This window comes from Trachypithecus francoisi, unplaced genomic scaffold, assembly GCF_009764315.1.
Source record: "Trachypithecus francoisi isolate TF-2019V2 unplaced genomic scaffold, Tfra_2.0 Lachesis_group12, whole genome shotgun sequence".
In the NCBI taxonomy this organism is placed as follows: domain Eukaryota; kingdom Metazoa; phylum Chordata; class Mammalia; order Primates; family Cercopithecidae; genus Trachypithecus; species Trachypithecus francoisi.
Genome location: NW_022681457.1, coordinates 68,113,852 through 68,134,968, shown reverse-complemented (window position 1 = coordinate 68,134,968; position 21,117 = coordinate 68,113,852). Strand labels below are relative to the sequence as shown.

Genomic DNA, 21,117 nt, shown 5'->3' with positions numbered 1-21,117 from the left:
CTTCCTGTGAACAAGATGCCCCCGCCCCTCTCTCTCCTGGAGAACATGCCATGCCCCATCCTTCCTATTCTTCTGTTGTTGTTGTGGAGATGGAGTCTCACTCTGTCACCCAGGCTGAAGTGCAGTGGCGCAATCTTGGCTCACCACAACCTCCACCTCCTGGGTTCAAGCGATTCTCATGCCTCAGCCTCCTGAGTAGCTGGGAATACAAGCGTATGCCAACACGCCCAGTTAATTTTTGTATTTTTATTTTTTTATTTATTTATTTATTTTTGAGACGGAGTCTCGCTCTGTCGCCCAGGCTAGAGTGCAGTGGCCGGATCTCAGCTCACTGCAAGCTCCACCTCCCGGGTTCACGCCATTCTCCTGCCTCAGCCTCCCAGGAAGCTGGGACTACAGGCGCCCACCACCTCGCCCGGCTAGTTTTTTGTATTTTTTAGTAGAGACGGGGTTTCACCGTGTTAGCCAGGATGGTCTCGATCTCCTGACCTTGTGATCCGCCCGTCTCGGCCTCCCAAAGTGCTGGCATTACAGGCTTGAGCCACCGCGCCCGGCCAATTTTTGTATTTTTAGTAGAGATGGGGTTTTACCATGTTGGCCAGGCTGGTCTTGAACTCCTGGCCTCAAGTGATCCACCCACCTCAGCCTCCCAAAGTGCTGGGATTACAGGCATGAACCACTGCACCCGGTTCCTATTTTTAAGACTCAGTGCAGCTTAGAGGAGGCTGGAAGGCAAGTGGGAGGCAGGCCCCCCTCACCAGGTTAGGCAGCCGCATCTAAGGAAAATGTTTCGGAGGACCAACTGGAAGGGAAGGAGAGTACTAAACAAGAAGTCTAAGTCCCTGGTCCTAACAGACCAACCACGCTGACAGGGCATAGGTACACCCAAGCACGGGGCATGCAGCCTCCTGGTGGTGCCCAGCTACTCAGCCCCCTGCAAGCTGAGGCACGCTCACAGACATTAGGGCCACAGAAGATCTCAGATCAGTTAACGTCAACATGCCCAGGCGCCTTCAGGGAGACCAGCCTACGCACCCTCCCACAACAGGGCCTGGGAAAAACCCCAAGTGTCTGCTTCTTATAGGAACCCCTGTACCCCACCCTCTCCATCTGCAGGGGCCAGTGCAGAAGTGGGCAGACAGCCAGGGACACACAAGAGCACATTCCACGCCCCGAGTGCAGGCGGAGGCCATGCGGAACACAAGGGGCTTCCACGGAGGCTCTGGCCAAGCACCATGTGTTTTGACAACTGTCGCCAGCCCTGCTCATTCAGGGAGACCCGACATAAAGCCCCTCGCAGACAAAGCAGCTGCCTAATTAACATGCCATACCACAGTGTGGACCCAGCATGGGGCTTCCTTCCAAATCCGAACGGGGGCAAGCGTGGACAGCTAGACCACCCCTGCCCCACCTCTCGCCATGGAGAATTCCTCTACCTGGGAGACAGAGACCCCCTCCTGGTGGCACAACGCTGTTCCTCCACTAAAGATACCTCTGCTCTGCCATGTAGCCAGCCCTGGGCATCCCTCAAAAGTCAGGCCAAATGCTGTGCCTGGACAGTACCTGCACCATGGCCTCCCCGACCCGGGTCTGCCTCGGACGGCTGCCTCCCTGCAGATCGCATCACGCCCTTGTTCTCTGGTCTCTAACAGTTCTTGTCTCCCACCCTCCCATGGCTATGAGCTCCTCGAGGGGAGAGGCCCCATAGTAGGTTCTCATTACGGAGCGCACTAACTCACCTTCCCAGCCTCCCCCATACAATGCTGAATTCAGAGAGCCCAGGGCGGGAACCCTGCTTACACCACTCATGCGGACATGCCACCCAACCTTCCTAACTTCCATTTCCTCCTCTGCAACGTGGGGATGAAGATCCCACCTAGGCCACAGGCAGTGTGAGGACTCAAGGTGGCCATGTCTGTAGCGTGCATGGCAGTGCTCAGGAAGTGGCAGCTCTCTGGATGGCCCTGTGCCTCCCAGGGTCTCCTCCCTCCCTGCCCTGGTCTCAGGAGTCCTGCCCACCCCTTCCACAGCATGCCTGCTCTGTCCCCTGCCCGCCCTCAGCACCACGCAGCCCTTGGCATCTCTCCCATAGCACCCCCCAGTCACTTTTAGTCTTACTGGATGCTCCATGCACATGAGCTCTCTTTCCTACCATGTGTGAGCTCCAGGGGTTGGGAAGTATGGCGCCTGCGCCTTTACAGCCCCAGAGCACTGCCAGCCTTGATGGCAGGCAGCAAGCAGGTGTGGAGCCCAGCAGCCCTGTGAAGCAGAGGGCAGCAGCAAATGGGCTGGGAAGGAATTGGCCATGGATGGTAGGCCTCTACTCTCACATGTGCCTGAGAGCAGGCACTGCCAGGCAGCAAAGTAGCCAAGACACATCCCACAGCCTGAGGACACAAGAGGGCTGTTCCCCAAGGCCAAGGCCCCGTGCTCTGGTGTTGCCAGGCCTAGACCTAGGCACCTGGGCTGCAGGGACGGCCGGGCACGTGTGCAAACAGCACCCCTCACAGCCTCAGCCTGTGTAGGCTGCTCCTGCAGGCTCTGTAGGGGCACAGACCTGGGTTTGGGTTTGAATGCCAGCCCCTTGGCTTACTCATTCCATGTTTCCAACCAAGTGACTTTACCTACTTAAGTCTGTTTCCTTCCCTGTAAGATGGATTTATCAGAATCTACCTCCTGCAGTGTGCTCTAAGAATTAAACGGGGAAAATACATTTAAAGCATCTGACAGGCTCCTTGGCATAAATTAAGAGCCAGATGAATCACAGGCATGTGTGTGCATGTACACACACGCACAAGCACGCGCTGAGATCCAGTCTCTTCTCTGCAAAGGCCCTCTGACCACCCACTGGTATGTAGGGAAAATGGGATGGCAGGAGACCCTCTGCGGATGGCCCCACCCCACCCTGTGGAGGCTGTGAACAAACCTCGCCGCTTGGGTTCTGGCCACCTGTCCTCAGAGGGGCTGCTGCACTACCCGCCCTCCATACATACACTCCACCTGTGCTCATCTTCTCTGGGTAGCAAACAAGATCTCTGGCTTGGGTGTCACACAGGTGTGGATTCACATCTTGCCTCTGTCACTGAGGCCTCAGGCAAGCGATAAGCCTCAGTTTCCTCACTGATAAACAGGACCATAACCGAGAGGTTAAGATAGGGATTAAACACAAGGACGCATGTCAATCACTCAGTGATGTGTTAAACAAGTGTCAAAGAAAAGTCCTCTCTGAAATCAATGGTAACTCTTCCGTGTGCTCTGTCTTCCTGATTGACGCAGGCAAAGCCCCAAGCACAGGTGCTCAGGGAGGACGCCCACTCGCCTGGCCTGGATGATACAGAACAGAACTCCCGCTCAGATCCGGAACTGACACAGGCTTGGTGAACCCTACTGATGTGCTCCTATCCTCACCCCATGTCTTGCTTTGCCCTGTTTTGTCCTCCTGGAAGATGAGGGGCATCTATTGACGTCAGAGGTTCACAAAGCCCTTAGCTCTGATGAGGAGAGAGCCTGCACTCACAAGGCCACCCCTAGGAACAGGTCGACCACGACGACCACTTCTCCATGCGAAGAGACCGGTGAGTAGGAGCTGGAGTTCGAACGGGACATTAAAAATTCATCGCTTTTTCTACTTGGTTACAAAAATAACACTCTGCTTCCATCCTTCCTCTCCCTACCCGGTTTAGACTATGCTGCGTGGGGTGGATGGTGTGGAGAGGTGGTTTCTATAGATGGAGGCCCTATGCGCCCACCATGCCGCCCTCCACCATGCAGAATTCTCAGAATGTGGGCAGCCGACTTCATGATGCCCCAGGCCACCATGGGTCCGCACATATTCATTCCCTGGACAAGCATGTGCTGGGGGTCAGCAGAGGGCCAGGCCCTGTGCCGAATCCATAACAGTGAACAAAAGTGGACACTCTCATGAGGCTCCAGGTCTGATCTCATTAATCAAGCAATCAGTTCACTCCAGAAATAACGCTCTTAGGAAAAGTGGTAATAATAACAGCAGTAACCGCAGCAGACACTTCCATAGAGTCTACCAGGGGCAGGCACTGCTCCAGGCACTTGGTCACTTGCTAATTCTCTCACCCTCGTAATCATCTCTGGAGGGAGGTGCTAGTACAACCTCCATTTTACAGATGAGGAAAAGGAGAGCCTCAGAGGTGAAGTGGCTTGCTCCCATCAGCCACGCACTAGAAAGTTACAGAGCTGGGTTTAAAGCCAGGTGCTGGGCTCCTGGGGCCATGGGGTGTTCTGCCAAGTTTGTGTCCCCTCCCCTGTGATGGGAGCTGAAGAGTGTGGTCAGCATGGTGGCGGGGGGCGGGGGGGTGCATCAAGCAAGTGGCGAGGCAGACACAGAAAGGTGTCCCTGAAGAGGTCATTCTCAAACTCTGAGCTGAAGGATGAAGAGTTAATAAGACAAAAATGAGGGAGACCTTCCAGATACTGTGAAGAGCACGTGCCAAAGCCCTCCTGCAGAAGGGACAGAGCCCGCTCCGAGAAGGAAGGGAGTAAAGGAGTGAGGCTGGCACACTGGCCTCACAAGGCCATTAAACGGTCATGTTGTCCCTGCCATGTGGGGAAAGAGCCGAAGGGGACAAGGGTCAACGTGTGATGGCCAGGAATAAAGCAGGGTGAAGAGCCCCTGAGAGAAATTCCCTCCCCTGGCAGGAAGAGTAAGGCAGAGGTGCCCTGCCAGCATGCCGAGGGAGAAATGCAAACTCAAGGTTTCTATTTCATTTGGGAGGAACCCAGCCCTTTGTGGGAGGAGGGAAAGGCAAAAAGCACTGAGCTCTCCTGGGCTTCATCATCGCAGTCATCCGCCAGGGGCAGCAGCGATTCTGATCGTCCAGAATGTGGCAGTGGCTATGCCCTCAGGACCGCACCTAAGAGGCATGCACCTGCCTCACAAATACTGACTTGGAGCCCTATCATGTACTGGACACGCAAGGAAGCAAAACAGTTATCATTTACATTGTGGCCAGCCAAGTGTGGTGGCGCACACCTATAATCCCAGCACTTCAGGAGGCCGAGACGGGGGGACTGCTTTAGCCCAGGAGTTCGAGACCAGCCTAGGCAACATGGCAAAACCCCATCACTACAAAACTACAAAAATTAGCCAGGCATGGTACTGCGCAACTGTAGTCCCAGCTACTCGAGAGGCTGAGGTGGGAAGACGGCTTGAGCCTGGCAGGCAGAGGTTGCAGTGAGCTGAGATCATATCAGTGCACTCCAGCCTGGGTGACAGAGCCAGACCCTGTCTCAACCCACCCCCCACCAAAATTACATTCAGCATTGGGATGCGGGGGGACATGACATATTAAAGGTAATTATGCTATAACAGCTAATTGCTAGTTCTTACTATTTACACATTAGCAACTCTTTAAAACCTCCAACCCCATGATCACAGGAGATATTATCTCCATTTGATGAGGAAACGGAGGCAGGGAGAAGTTCAGTGACTTGCTTAATGTCACACAGACACAGATGATACATACAAACACAGGGTGGGCATTCAATCCACGATGTCTGCGTAGAATGGGAGGCGCTGGCCAGTGAGGGAGAGACAGCAGAGTCAGGTCAAGAAGCCCCCAGCCAGGGCCAGGCGCAGTGGCTCGCACCTGTAATCCCAACACTTTGGGAGGCCGAGGCGGGCAGATAACCTGAGATCTGGAATTCAAGACCAACCTGGCCAACATGGTGAAATCTCATCCTACTAAAAACACAAAAATTAGCCAGACGTGGTGGCGGGCTCCTGTAATCCCAGCTACTCTGGAAGCTGAGACAGGAGAATCGCTTGAACCTGGGAGGTGGAGGTTGCAGTGAGCAGAGATCGCGCCACTGCACTCCAGCCTGGGAGACAGAGTAAGACTCCGTTTCAAAAAAAAAAAAAGTCCCCACCCAGCCCAGCCTTGGTCCCAGAGCTAGAGGTGAACTCAGAGAGCAAGGCAGGCAGGGAGGCAGGGAGGCAGGCAGGCAGGCAGGCAGAGCGACACCCGAGCAGCTCGCCTGCTTCTCAAAAGGTGGCCCCGCTGCTCCCAGTCTGTCCCTGGCCCTCCTGTGAAGGGAGTCTGCATCCAGCCCTTGACCTATCTAGGGAGGAAGGAAGGATGTGGACTCATCTGTCTTTGAGAACACATGTGAACCAAACCACAGAGAGGAGGCTTCAGAGCTTGCCCCTGCATGCGGGCACCCTATTAAAGCGGCTTCTCTGGTTGCTAAAATAGCACAGGGTGTGACTGGGGGGAAGGGGGGTGGAAGAACAGAGAAAGGCAAGCTTGTCAGTTGAGTTGGGCTCCACGGTCACCCCTCCGTGTGCCAAGGCCCATGGTGACCCGGCTAAGACGGGCTTCAGGGAGCCCCAAGAGCAGTTTCTGCTTTGTCACTGTGGGCTGCAGGAGGGAGATGGAGACCCAGCATCTCTGGTCATAAAGTCCTTCCTGCGTCATAGGGACCCCTCCCAGTAGCCAGGATGTGGGGCGGTAGGTGAATGAATGATGGATATTGTTCAGGAGGTGACCTAAGCACCCAGGAATGTGGCAGCAGTGGGCTTTAATGAGCCATTCATCAATGAATCCCTCCCTCAACCCGAAGAGGCAAAGCCCTCTCTACTCGGGGGCACTGATTAAGAAATAAACATTCGGCAGACACAGGGCAACCGAGTGGTTCCAGTAGGCAGAGCGATGGTGAACTGGAGGGAAGAAAGGGCCCTGGTGGGATGGGGCTGACCCAGCTGAACAAACTCGCCTTCTCTATTCTTCCTGCCTTCCTGTTACAAAACATGTTCTCAGAGCTGAAGGGGGTGGAGGGAAATGGCTGTTGGAAGCTGGAATTCCACTAAGCCCAGAATAAAAAGAGTCTCTTGCAAAGTCGCTCTGAGCCTAGAAACAGGCTCGAGAGATCCCTCGGGAGGGGCGAGCATGCCGGCTCTGCACTGGGTAGCACAGGATCCAGACGGGATCGCAGGCTTCACTCTCTCCACCCACCAGGTTGATGCTCACATGTGGATCCCACGGACCCTGCACTTGACAAGATTTTAGAAAAAACCATTTGCTGCCTCACACCACAACACTATTCCGCCGTGTACACCGCCCACCCGCCTAGCAGGGTATCACAGGCCAACAGGCTGACCTACGAGGACCAACCTGCATGCATTTTCCCTAGGCTCGGGGTTGACGGCAACTGGCCACAGCCAGCCCCACCCCCAGGTACCTGGAGGCCAGACAGAGCTCCCTAGCACCCTGGGAGTTTTCAAACCTTGGCTCTGAAATACCGTGTAGGGTTTGTCGCTCCGCTGGGGCATCAGCTGCTTTGAGGGGGAGGGCGCCGTCCCACCTCCTGAACTCCCACCTTGCCTGCTGTGGCCTCTGACGCTGCCCATGGTTCCTGCTTCCACGGGTCCTCGGGAAGGGTGTCCGGGGCTTGGACACAGGGGAGGGACAGCTATTTATTCCTGGGTAGGCACCCAGCCTTCTTATCACCCATCTGGCAGGCTATTGCCAGACCTCAGGCAAGGCCTAGCCCCACTGGGGCATCTTTTCAGTTCCTGAAAGCAGAAACGGCTCCCTGGCCCACGGGCTTCATCACCAACTATAAAGGCGCTTTCAGGGCCAGACGGCTAAGCCTTCTGGAATCTGGGTTACCAGCTGCATAGGCAGAGGTGCTCACCCTGGCAAGGGGGCCTGTGGAGCCTCTGGCCTGTCTATGAGAGTGCACACCTGAGCACTTTTTGAAGACCCACTGCCACCAGATTCTGAAGGAGATAAAAGCCAGGGAGCAGGTTGAAAGAACAGAAAATGAGCAGGTCACGATAACATGGCCACAAATTAGATGGGTGCAGCAACTAATGCATGGGACGCAGACAGCCCCACCTGGCCAGGCGATCAGGGCTGGTGCTGCCGCAGTTCAGCAACACACGGGGCTGCCCGTCCAGGACCCAACCCCAGCCGGGGGCAAAGCAAGTGCACTGTGTGTGCCTGTTACATGACGACATAACCTAATTTGAAAGCAATTACAGTGAAATATGGAATGCATCTTATGTCCTGGCCTGAAGTTGCCTTATTCGGAGTTTTCTCAGTCTACATGAAAAAGCTCTGACTTCGCAGTTGGAGGAGAGGTATAAATACCGCTGACTGGGGTAGCAAGCATTCCAAAGGTCCTGCGTGTCCACCCAGAAACCAGCTCTTTACACCCGGCCCCCTCCCTGCAGCCAGTGTTCCAGTCTTGACCAATCCCCTTTGAGGTGCCAGAAAGCGTGTGTGTTGCTGCTGCAAAGGACAGATTTTGTTTTGGTTTTTTTGAGACAGACTCTCGCTCTGTCGCCAGGTTGGAGTGCAGTGGCATGATCTCGGCTCACTGCAGCCTCCACCTCCTGGATTCAAGGGATTCTCCTGCCTCAGTCTCCCGAGTAGCTGGGATTACAGGCACCCACCATCACACCCGGCTAATTTTTATATTTTTAGTAGAGACGGGTTTCCGCCATGTTGGCCAGGCTGGTCTTGAACTCCTGATCTCAGGTGATCCATCCACCTAGGCCTCCCAAAGTGCTGGGATTACAGGCATGAGCCACTGCTCCAGGCCAAAGGATGGATTTTGGAGTGCTGTCTCCTCATGGGAAATACCGGTCTAAGACTTTCCTCTAGCTCTTTATAGGGTTGGTTTTGTCTCATCACTCAGAACTTGCCTCAAATGTCAGCATCCCAGGAGGCCTTTCCACACTCTGCCGTCTCCTCTAGGCTATCACTCCACTCTGCATTGTTGTTGTTTTGGTTTTTTGTGTTTTTGTTTTTGAGACAGAGTTTCATTCTTGTTGCCCAGGCCGGAGTGCAATGGCATGATCTCGGCTCAATGCAACCTCTGCCTCCTGAGTTCACGCTATTCTCCGGCCTCAGTCTCCCGAGTAGCTGGGATTACAGGCCTGACTAATTTTGTATTTTTAGTAGAGATGGAGTTTCTCCACGTCGGTCAGGCTGGTCTCGGACTCCCAGCCTCAGGTGATCCGCCCGCCTCGGCCTCCCAAAGTGCTGGGATTACAGGTGTGAGCCAACGCACCCGGCCTCACACTGCATTGTTTTACTCACTGCACCTACTACCATCGGAAACTATGTTCTTTGTTCATAGCCACTCTCCCCCTCAAGTACAGCATAAGCTCCCCAGAGGAGGGTTCTGTTTGCTGTGGGAACCCACTGCCTGGAGTGGTGCCTTTCACATAGTAGGTACTCTATAAGGCCGGGCGCGGTGGCTCAAGCCTGTAATCCCAGCACTTTGGGAGGCCGAGACGGGCGGATCACAAGGTCAGGAGATCGAGACCATCCTGGCTAACACAGTGAAACCCCGTCTCTACTAAAAAATACAAAAAACTAGCCGGGTGAGGTGGTGGGCGCCTGTAGTCCCAGCTACTCGGGAGGCTGAGGCAGGAGAATGGCGTAAACCCGGGAGGTGGAGCTTGCAGTGAGCTGAGATCTGGCCACTGCACTCTAGCCTGGGCGACAGAGCGAGACTCCGTCTCAAAAAAAAAAAAAAAAAAAAAAAAAAAAAAAGTAGGTACTCTATAAATCTAGGAGTGAGTAGAATCAGGTTGCAGCATCTCACATCCAGCTTTTCTTTCTTTCCCTCTCTTTCATGTACTTTTTAAATATGTACATAGTTTGGAGAATCAATTTTTAAAAATTGAAATGTAATTCACACAATATACCAAAAAATTCACCCTTTTACGTAAAATTCAGGGAGTTTTAGTATATTCACGAGACTGTGCAACAATCACCACTATCTAATTCCAGAACAAGGCTAGGCATGGTGGCTCACACCTGTAATCCCAGCAGTTTGGGAAGCCAAGGTGGGCAGATCAGGAGGTCAGGAGTTCAAGACCAGCCTGGCCGTTACCGGTGGGTCTTTGTTCTTAGAGCTCCCAAGATGGTGGTGGCTGCTCCCAAGATGGCAGCAAGCCTTTTATTCTCTGACCTGATGTTCTTGTCCTCACGATTCCAAGGAATTGAACCTTGAGCCACGTGGTGAGTGTTATAGCTCCATTAGAAGCCATGGGACACGGAACAGAACCATGGAACCCAGCGACTAGTGTTTAGCTCAATTAGGACGAACTCGGGCACTTAGTCGCGCAGGAACAATGGCAAGCCTCTAGCCTGAATGGGAGTGGCAATGGGTGCCTCGCTGGATCAGAAACGCAGCACCCTGCCAGATCCGGAGGGGTGGAAGTCAATGGTGGGTCTGTGATGGCAGCGAACAGCAGTGGAGGATGGTGAGCAAAAGCTCAGCTTGAGCTGGAACAAATGTGGACCAGAAGAGTGTGTGGTTGCAAGATTTAATAGAGTGAAAACAGAGCTCCCATACAGCGGGAGGGAACCCAAAGGGGGTTGCCCACTCCCGGCTTAAATGCCTGGGGTTTATATCCCAATCATTGTCCCTCTTCCTGTGCTCTCAGATGATAGATGATTTGACTATTTCTTTACCTCCTGCTTTTAGCCTAATTGGTATTTTAGTGAGCCTTTTACTACCTGATTGGTCAGGTGTGAGCTGAGTTACAAGCCCCATGTTTACAGGTGGGTGAGGTCACCTTCCCCAGCTAGGCTTAGGAATTCTTTGTCGGCCTGGGAAATCCAGCTAGTCCTGTCTCTCATGGCCAACATGGTGAAACCTCGTCTCTAACTAATAACACAAAAAGTAGCTGGGCGTGGTGGCGCACACCTGTAGTTCCAGCTACTCGGGAGACTGAGGCAGGAGAATCACTTGAACTCAGGAGGCAAAGGTTGCAATGAGCCGAGATTGCACCACTGCACTCCAGCCTGGGCAACAGAGCGAGACTCCGTCTCAAAGAAAAAGAAAAAAAAAATAAAAATTAAAAATTAACTGGGTATGGTGACTCTTGCCTGTAGTCCCAGTTACTCAGAAGGCTGAGGTGTGAGGAACACTTAGGCCTGGGAATTCGAGGCCACAGTGAGCTATGACAGTGCCACTTGCACTCTAGCCTGGGCAACAGTGAGACCTTACCTCAAAACAAAAAACCAAAAACACAAGGAACATGTCTACCACCGCAAAACTGGTACAGTCACTCCCCAACCCCACTTCCCTCCTACCCAGCCCCCAGCCCCTGACAACCACTAACCTACTTTCTTTCTCTTGCAATTTGCCTATTTTGGGCATTTCATACAAGTGGAACCATATGGTATATGATCTTTGAGTTTGGCTTCTCCTTAGCATGTGTTCAAGGTTCAGCCATGTTGTAGCACATATCAGTACTTCATTCCTGCCTAAATAACATTCCATTTTATGGATATACCACAGTTTATTTATCCATTCATTGGCTGATGGGCCACTGGGTTGCTTCTATCTTTTGGATATTAGCGCCACCATGAATATTCACATGTGTAAGTTTTATGTGGACATGTTTTCAATTGCCTTGGGCATATACCTATGAGTAAAATTGCTGAGTCATATGATACCTCTTATATTTAAAAATTTGAGGAACTTGGCTGGGTCTGGTGGCTCATGCCTGTAATCCCAACACTTGGGAGGCTGAGACAAAACCAGCCTGGGTGACATGGTGAAACCCCGTCTCTACTAAAAATACAAAACAGCTGTTTAAAATTTGAGGAACTGCCAGACTGTTTTCCCAAGAAGCTGCACCACGTTATACTTCGACCAACAATGTGAGGGTTCTGATTTCTCCCATCCTAGTCAATACTTATTATCTGACTTTCTGATTACAGCCATCATGGTGGGCGTGCAGTGGTATCTCATTGTGGTTTTTTGGTTTTTTGTTTTAGGGTTGGGGTCTCGCTCTGTTGCCCAGGCTGGAGTACAGTGGTGTCATCATAGCTCACTGCAGCCTTGAACTCCTGGGCTCAAGCAATCCGCCCACCTCAGCTTCCCAGGAGTATGCTACTACACCTGGCCAATTTCTTATTTTTATTATTATTATTTTGAGACAGGGTCTCACTCCGTTGCCCAGGCTGGAGTGTAATGGCATGATCTCGGCTCACTGTAACCTCTTCCTCCCAGGTTCAAGCGATTCTCCCACCTCAGCCTCCCCACTAGCTGGGACAACAGGCACCTGCCACCATGTCCGGCTAATTTTTGTGGTGTTTTTTTGTTTTTTGTTTTTTTTTTTTTTGGTAGAGACAGGGTTTCACCATGTTTGCCAGGCTGGTCTCAAACTCCTGACCTCAGGTGATCAACTCACCTCAGCCTCCCAAAGTACTGGGATGACAGGCGTGAGCCACCGTGCTGGGCCTAATTTTTTATTTTATCTGTAGAGACAGGGTCTCACTATGTTGCCTGCTGGGCCTAATTTTTTATTTTATCTGTAGAGACAGGGTCTCACTATGTTGCCTAGGCTGGTCTCCAATTCCTGGCCTCAAGCCATCCTTCCACTTCTACCTCCAAAAATGCTGGAATTAACAGGCGTGAGCCACCAGGCCCAACCACGTTGATGGTTTTGATTTGCCCTAATTAGTAATGACATTGAACACCTTTTCATGTGCTTATTGACCATTTGTAGATCTTCCTTGGAGAAGTGTCTACTTGAATCCTTTGTCCATTTTTAACTGGCTTGTCTTTTTACTGTTAAGAGTCCTTTATACATTCTAGACAGTAGACCTTTATCAGATATACAATTTGTAAATATTCTGTGGATTGTCCTTTTACTTTAATAGTGTCCTTTGAAGCAAAACGTTTCCAGTTTTGAAACAGTCTAATTTATCTATTTTTCTTCAGTTATGTTTCTGCTGTCATATCTAATAACCATTGCCTAACCCAAGGTCATGAGATTTACACTTGTGTTTTCTTCTAAGAGTTTTACAGTTTTAGCTCTCATATTTAAGTATCTGATCCATTTGGAGTTAATTTTTGTATATGGTGTGAGGTAAAGGTCCAACTTCATTCTTTGCAGATGGGTATCTATTAATAGTTGTTGTTTTTTTTTGAGACGGAGTCTTGCTCTGTCGCCCAGGCTGGAGTGCAGTGGCCAGATTTCAGCTCACTGCAACCTCCGCCTCCCGGGTTCTCGCCATTCTCCCGCCTCAGCCTCCTGAGTAGCTGGGACCACAGGCGCCCGCCACTTCGTCCGGCTAATTTTTTGTATTTTTAATAGAGACGGGGTTTCACCGTGTTAGCCAGGATGGTCTCGATCTCCTGACCTCGTGATCCGCCCGTCTCGGCCTCCCAAAGTGCTGGGATTACAGGCTTGAGCCACCGTGCCCGGCCAACTAGTTGTTCTTGCACTATTTGTTGAAAACACTATTCTTTCCCCCACTGAATTGTCTTGTACCCTTGTTGAAAATCCATTGACAATAGATGTATGGGACCCGGGAGCTTTTTAAAAATACCTGAATTTCACCACAGGCAAAATGAGACAGATTCCCTCAAGGTGGCCCCTGGGCAATGACATTTGACAAAGTCCACCTAATGAGTCTAACATGAAGTGAGGGCTGAGAGCCACCAATCTAATCCAACCCCTTTGTTCCATATATGAAAGATCTGAGGTCTCAGTAGAACCAGCGGGGCTGGGTGTAGGGACTCACCCCTGCAATCCCGGCACTTTGGGGGCCGAAGGCAGGTGGATCATTTGAGGTCAGGAGCTCAAGACCAGCCTGGCCAACATGGCGAAACCCTGTCTCTACTAATAACACAAAAAAATTAGCCAGACGTGGTAGTGCACGCCTGTAATCCCAGCTACTCAGGAAGCTGAGGCAAGAGAATCGCTTGAGCCTGGGAGGCGGAGGCTGCAGTGAGCCGAGATTGTGCCACTGTACTCCAGCCTGGGCAACAGGGTGAGACTCCGTCTCAAAAAAAAAAAAGAGACTCTGCCCCTAGATTTGCTAGACTGGAATGGACCCTTGGAGCTAAAAGAAACCGCAGGGGAAAGGGGGATAGGCAGCCCAGAGTAGGAGCTGCCCCGTCTGAGCCTGCCTCTGTTCTCAGACTTCCGGAGCCATCCCACACACGGGAAACCAACCAACCAACCCAAACCACTTAGATTATACGTCAAAGAACTGGGTTCTCCCCAAGGGGAAGAGCCTGAGCTCCCCACGCAAAGTCCACTTGCACAGGAAGAGATAGGTCTAAACCCAAGGCAGGTGGGGCCCACAGAGCAGGGGGGAGGCAGTGCTCAGCCCTCCAGGCAGAGAGCTTCTCACCAGGAGGAGGAGATGGTGAGGCCTACCTTGAAATAACTACCTTTAACAGAGGAAACTTCCACTCCCAAAAGACAGTTTCAAAATTAGGGCAGCAGCAGAGGCTAGGGACTTGCCCTCCGCCTCCTCCAGCCCCATCTGGCATTTTGCTATGAAATGATCAGGCACATGGGGCCCCTTCACCTGGAGAACAGGGAGTGTGAGCTACAAACACCCCATTTACTTTCAATGCTTACAGCTGAGCTCAGGTTTCAGGGTGGGGGTAGGGGACTAAAGATCGTCTGGTTAAACTTTGATCTTTCAAAAAGATAGCCAAGTGAGCCAGTTTGGCCTTGGCCTTGAGAGGGTGAGGCCTGGCATCCTGGCGAGTGCCTGAGGGGCCCAATCTTTAGAATTAATGCTTTAGTCTGGACAAATCCGCCCAGGGATTTGTTCATCCAGACAGGAGGCCTTTGGCATTTGGGGAGAAAAGGTCAGACAGGGCACTGATGGGATTGTTATTTAGGAAAGTGCTACACACCCGTCCTGAGCTAGTGGGACCCCAAGAATTCCCCAGTAGATCTTGCCAGGTGCAGGAAGTGCCACAGGAAAGGAAAGGGGTGTCTGGAAGCAGGGCAAACACTCCTGTTTCTCCCTCTGTTCATCTCTCCAGCAGGTGGCTTGTTTTTTTGCTGGTATTCAAACTGGGCCCTGCTGGTGGAAGGGTGAATATGCCAGGACCCGTGGTAAGGGTTTTGTCTTTGACAACTGAAACTCCTACTTGGTGATCCTTTTCCTTTTCCTGTTTTGAGAGCCTCTGATTCAACAGTCCACCCGGCCAAGTCAGGGCCATTCTCCTATTCCAGCGAAAGCAGAGAGGGGTGTCTTGGGGTGGGCATCCCGGCTAGGGTGGAGCCTGCTTGGTCTGGAAATCTGTGATCTTGACCATGTACAGCCCCACAGACTTGGGCTTGTTTCATGCATACTCGGTCCCCAGGGTAAGAAGTTCCCTTTCAGAAGCAGTGTGAGTTTGGAGCACTGAGAGGATTCGGGGTCTTTATCTGGATAATTGAGTCCCCTCGCTCCTGAGTGGAATGGCACTGGCAGGAGCCCAACCCACGGAGGCGTTGGGTGCTCACCAGCCTGCCTGCCCTTTGCTGAGGCCACAGGGCACCTCTCCAGGCCTGCACCTCACAGAGGTTCCGTGAGCACTGGATGAGGGGGTGAATGAACCCCTGAGTCCATCTGGGAGATGACTCCAACCAGAAATTCCAGGCTTGGAGTTTGGAGTTTGCCAGAAGGCAAGTGCTGGTGTTAAGAGTTATCTAAACTTGCCCTTAGCCTCCTGTGAGTTGGTGTTGGCTCCCAGGCACTAGCATGGTGTGGGATACACAATTCGGGTGGGTTGGCCGGGCATGGTGGCTCATGCCTGTAATCCTAGCACTTTGGGAGGCCGAGGCGGGTGGATCACAAGGTCAGGAGTTCGAGACCATCCTGGCCAACATGGTGAAACCCTGTCTCTACTAAAAATGCAAAAATTAGCTGGGCACAGTGGCATGAGCCTGTAATCCCAGCTACTTGGGAGTCTGAGGCAGGAGAATTGCTTGAACCCAGGAGGCAAAGGTTGCAGTGAGCCGAGATCACGCCACTGCCCTCCACCCTGGCTACAGAATGAGACTCTGTTTCAAAAAAAAAAAAAAAAAAATCAATTTGGGTGGGTTAAGAAATCACTCCGGATTTGGGGTCTTTTTTTTTTTCCTTGACAATATTCAGTCCATCTCAGATTCCTGGGATGCATGAGACAGACAACACTAACAGTGTCTTGGGAGGATTTAAAGAAAGAAAAACCTGACCATGACCACAGAGAAGGTCTACAGAAAAGAAAGAAAGACCAAAATAGGATTCTATAGCCAAAGAGTAATTATAGGATTGGGAGGAACCAGTAGAGACTGAAACCTCTGACTCATAATTGCTCCATTAAAAATGGTGAAACATCTGCCCTGGCCGAGGAACAGGGCTACACTCTCACCCTGGCTCGCCCCACCTACAAGCCTTCCTGGGGCTGGCATGAAGGGGTGGCTGTCTCCAGGAGCGGGTGTGACGTCAAAGGACAAAGGGGCCCCTGCTGCTCTCATGGGTAGATCTGATTCTTGGCCCCAGAACAAGGGAGGAGTGGTTTGTCCTGCAGGGGGTGGGGGACCAGGGTGGGGCAGCACCAGGAAGGTGTGGGTTCAGTTTTCCAGGAAAGGCCCAGCTGGTCCTGAGTGCTCTCACTACACTGTGGGAAGAGGACCGAGGAGAACTCTGAGTACCATGTCAACCTGCCCCATGAAAGCTACTAAGGGGCTGAGCCTGAACCAATGACAGCAAGAGGGATTTTTATGATTGGGTAGGGCATAAGGCCTACCCTACTATAATTACACAAATGACTCACATTTACTGAGCACTTAGTGTGTACCAGGGTTTGTTGCGCATGCTCTAATTTTACAGATAAGGATCTGAATGCTGGGGGATATACCCACAGCCACATGGCTGTTAAGCAGAAGAGCTGGGACCCCACGACCCCCAAATTAACCTCAAGCCTCACCAAGGCTGCTTTCCACTTCTTCTGTTTGCTGTTAGGCCCTGTGTGAGTTACTTTACATGGTTCCTCTCATTTGATCTACTCTAAGGAAGACATAAAACCAAGGGCAGTCCCAGGAGGCCCTTGGCAGAGTCCAGCAGCCACAGTGCTGCAGGCCCCGCGCTGAGCCACTGGGTGAGTCATGGGGGAGGGTAGGCGAGTCAGGTGACCGGGTGAGAATCAGAGCTCTGCTGAGGTGGCCTGGTTACCTTGACATTCCTGTGATTCTGCCAAGGTAAAAAGTAACCCAAAGAGTTTGCCTTATATGGGCATGATGACAGATTTCAACAAGACAGCGAGTTAACTGACCCTGTATCAAATCGGTTCCCGGACGGCACGGACAACGCCCGATAAAGCTGCTCTGGAAGTATAGGAAATAACAATTTATGAAGGGCTATCACTGGTGACTCACAAAGGTGTAGCCCAACTGCCATTGTGTATCTTTTAGAGAAGGGGGAGGAAAAGTTGGTGGCCTGTGGGCCAAATGGCTGTCTCATTCTCCCTCCCACCAGTGGCCTAGGAGGCCTGGCTAGACCTCTCCCTCTGTTCACCGGGCCTGAATCAAGGAGGGCTGGAGGAAATCAATTTCAAGCTGGGGCTGAACAGCAAGTCCTGTCTGGGTTAGAGAGCCGTCACCACCTGCTTTCTCCCGGGGCGGGTTACTGGGGGAGGGTGGCGAGAAAGAGGAGAGGCAGGGACTGCACGGGGAGGGAGGCAGAGGCTTTCAAGCCAGCATGGAACAAAATTATTAGGTCCGAGGGAACTGCACTGCATGAGAATCAAAGAAACGGACTGGGCCTCACAGGATTCCAGAGTCATCGCAGCCACTCCAAACTGCTGGCACCAGACAGCCCCTCCCAGGCACTCCCCAGTCCCCCAACAAGGGGGAAACTCACTGCTCTGAGCCTCTCCCAAACTTCATTCATTCTCATTTTAAAATGTATTGGGCGTCTATCAGGAGCCATACACTATCCTGAGCACTGGGATTAAACAGACATCCCTGCCCTCATGCAACTTACAGTCTAGTGGAAGAGCCAATACAGACAAAAACAAGCTAAGGAGACAGGGATGGGTACCATAATACGGAGTACTGTGACTGGGGAGGGGAGTAAGCAGTGAGGGGAGGGAATCAAGCTCAGGTCAGGGAAGGCCTCTCAGTGGAGGTGACATTTGAGCCTGAATAAGTAGAAAGAGCCAACCAGGGGGAGATCATTCCCAGGGAAGGCGCTAGGTGGGAACTCAGGCCTGGTGGGTGTGGCTGGAGCAGAAGGAGCCTGCAGAGGGTGGGAGCCTGAGGAGCTTCAGCTGGCAGTGTGGGTTTCATCCCAAGAACAGGAAGCCTTTGGAGGGCCTCATAGGGGAGGAGCATAGCCAGATTTTGCAGGGACACTGGTGGCCGTGTGGACTGCAAGGTGGTGGCTTGGACAAGGGTTCCAGCAGTGAGGCTGGAGAGAACTTGAAGGACCTGGGGTAGATTCTGAAGGCAGAGCTAACAGGACTTCTTGACCTTCATCAATGCCTCCCCTCTACAGGGTCAGGCACGGTGGCTCACACCTGTAATCTCAACACTTTGGGAGGTCAAGGCGAGAGGACTGCTTGAGGCCAAGAGTTCAATCCAGCCTGGACAACATACTGAGACCCTGTTTCAATTTGGGAAAAAACAAACAAACAAAGAAGAGAGACAGGGCATGGTAGCTCAGGCCTGTAATCCCAGCACTTTGGGAGGCTAAGGCAGGCGGATCACTCGAGGCCAGAAGTTTGAGACCAGCCTGGCCAACATGCAAGATCCCATCTTTATTAAAAATAATAAATTTAAAAAGAAAAAAGAAAAGCAGTTGCTTTGTTGGAAAATATCCTCTTTGCTTTAAATCTTAAATCCTCCAGGCCAGGAGCAGTGGCTCACGCCTGTAATCCCAACACTTTGGGAGGCTGAGGTGGGCGGATCACTTGAGGCCAGGAGTTCGATACCAGCCTGGTCAACATGGCAAAACCCTGTCTCTACTAATAATACAAAAATTAGCCAGGTGTGGTGGTGGGCCCCTGTGGTCCCAGGTACTCAGGAGGCTGAAGCACAAGAATCCCTTGAACCTGGGAGGTGAAGGCTGCAGTAAGCCGAGATGGCACTACTGCACTCCAGCCTGAACAACAGAGCAAGACTCCATCTCACCAAAAAAAAAAAAAAAAAAAAAAAAAAGATTGAAAGTTGAAACCTGCCTTCAGGTAGCATCCCGTCTATCAGAAGAACTGAGATTCAGGACAAGGAGAGAGAACCACAACCAAGGGTCTGGGGGAGACCCTGACAGTGCTGCCCTGGAGGAATGCACAGCTCGGTCAGAGAGGGACAATGGGGAGCCAGTAGGAGGAGGGAGATGTGATCTGAGGACAGCAGAGGTCAGGTGACACCTGATCTGGGCCTTGAAAGGAGAGCAAGATTGCAATCAGTGGTGACCTGGAGAGAAGGTTGTTCCGCAGAGTGGGAACACCAAGGGCAGGAAAGACAAAAGTACCACAGACGTTTGGGGACCCCAGGAGAAGTGGCAGGGATGGTGTAAGCTGGGGACAGAAGGTGGAAAGACTGAAGAGCTCAGAACCTGCTCTCTGGGCAGTGAGGGGTAGAGATCTCCCAGAGTGACCTGACTAGATACCAGTCTCAGAAAGATGGGGTTGCCGGGCGCGGTGGCTCAAGCCTGTAATCCCAGCACTTTGGGAGGCCGAGACGGGCGGATCACGAGGTCAGGAGATCGAGACCATCCTGGCTAACACTGTGAAACCCCGTCTCTACTACAAAAAATACAAAAAATTAGCCGGGCGAGATGGCGGGCGCCTGTAGTCCCAGCCACTCGGGAGGCTGAGGCGAGAGAATGGCGTAAACCCGGGAGGCGGAGCTTGCAGTGAGCTGAGATCCGGCCACTGCACTCCAGCCTGGGCGACAGAGCGAGACTCCGTCTCAAAAAAAAAAAAAAAAAAAAGAAAGATGGGGTCTAGGGAGCCACAATCCAAACCAGGAGACTGGAGAAGGCCAGTAAGGAGGCTGCTGAGGGAGACACAAGCACAGATGACAAGAGCCAACGTTGGAGCATTTCCTGTGCATCAGATACCATCTTCACAGAGTGGTTATCTGTCCAAAGTCACCCAGTTCAGGCAGCCAGCAGCAGCTCTGCGAGTTCAGAATCTTTTTTTTTTTTTTTTTTTTTTTTAAAGAGATGGAGTCTTACTCTGTTGCCCAGGCTGGAGGGCAGTGGTGCAATCTCAGCTCACTGCAACCTACGCCTCCTGGGTTCAAATGATTCTCCTGCCTCAGCCTCCTGAGTAGCTGGGATTGATTACAGGCACGTACCACCACATCCAGCTAAGTTTTGTACTTTTAGTAGAGACAGGGTTTCACCATGTTGGCCAGGCTGGTCTCAAACTCCTGACCTCAAATGATCCACCCGCCTTGCCTCCCAAAGTGCTGGGATTACAGGCGTGAGCCACCTTGCCGGCCAAGATTCTGCACTTTTAAACCCTCACAATGTAGTCCTGAGGAAGGACAATGGTAGGAATAAAGAGAAGCAGGAAGGTAAGGGTTCTAAGAGATATTCAAGAGAAAGAAATCAAACTTGGTGCCTGTTACAGGATGAGAAGTCAAAAGCTGACTCCAAGGTTTCTGACACGGATGGTTTATGAATAGGCAATGCCAAGCCCAGGAAGTGGGACTAGAGAATGAGTTTGGTCTCAGACATGCCGAGACTGAAGTACATACTGCACAACCGGTGGGCATCAGGCAATGTCAGTCTAAAGTTCAGCAAAGAGATCATTTGTTCACGTGGGCATTCATTCAGTCACTCATTCAAATACTTCCTAAGGCCGGGTGCAGTGGCTCACACCTGTCTGTAATCCCAGCACTTTGGGAGCCCGAGGCAGTCAGATCACTTGCAGTCAGGACTTTGAGACCAGCCTGGCCAACATGGTGAAATCTCATCTCTACTAAAAACCCAAAAATTACCCAGACTTGCTTGAACCCAGGAGGTGGAGGTTGCAGTGAGCCAAGATTGTGCCACTGCACTCTAGCCTGGGCGACTAAGTAAGACTCTGTCTTTAAAAAACAAAAACAAAACAAAACAAAACTTCCTGAGCTCCAATTATGGACAGGTGTGGTGCTGGGGATACAGGGACAAAGGAGACAAGGTTGCTCCATCAAAGACCTCAACGTCTGAGAGGGGAGAGAGATGCATCAGTAAATAACTGTGATAGAGTGTGGTGAGTGAGCCAGGACTACAGGCATGGGCATCATCCCCACAGATGGGGCACTTAGGGCCGAGGGGAGAAGGTAAGTTCCTACAAGGAAAAAGGGCATTGTGAAATGCCCATGTGTAAGCAGTGGACAGA

General features: G+C 51.9%; 1 protein-coding gene across 3 annotated transcripts in view; it reads right to left on the bottom strand.

The window, feature by feature from the left end:
• Window positions 1–21,117, bottom strand: part of ACTN4 (actinin alpha 4) — an 85,987-nt gene that overhangs the window by 30,876 nt on the left and 33,994 nt on the right. The gene's annotated exons all lie outside the window — the stretch shown is intronic.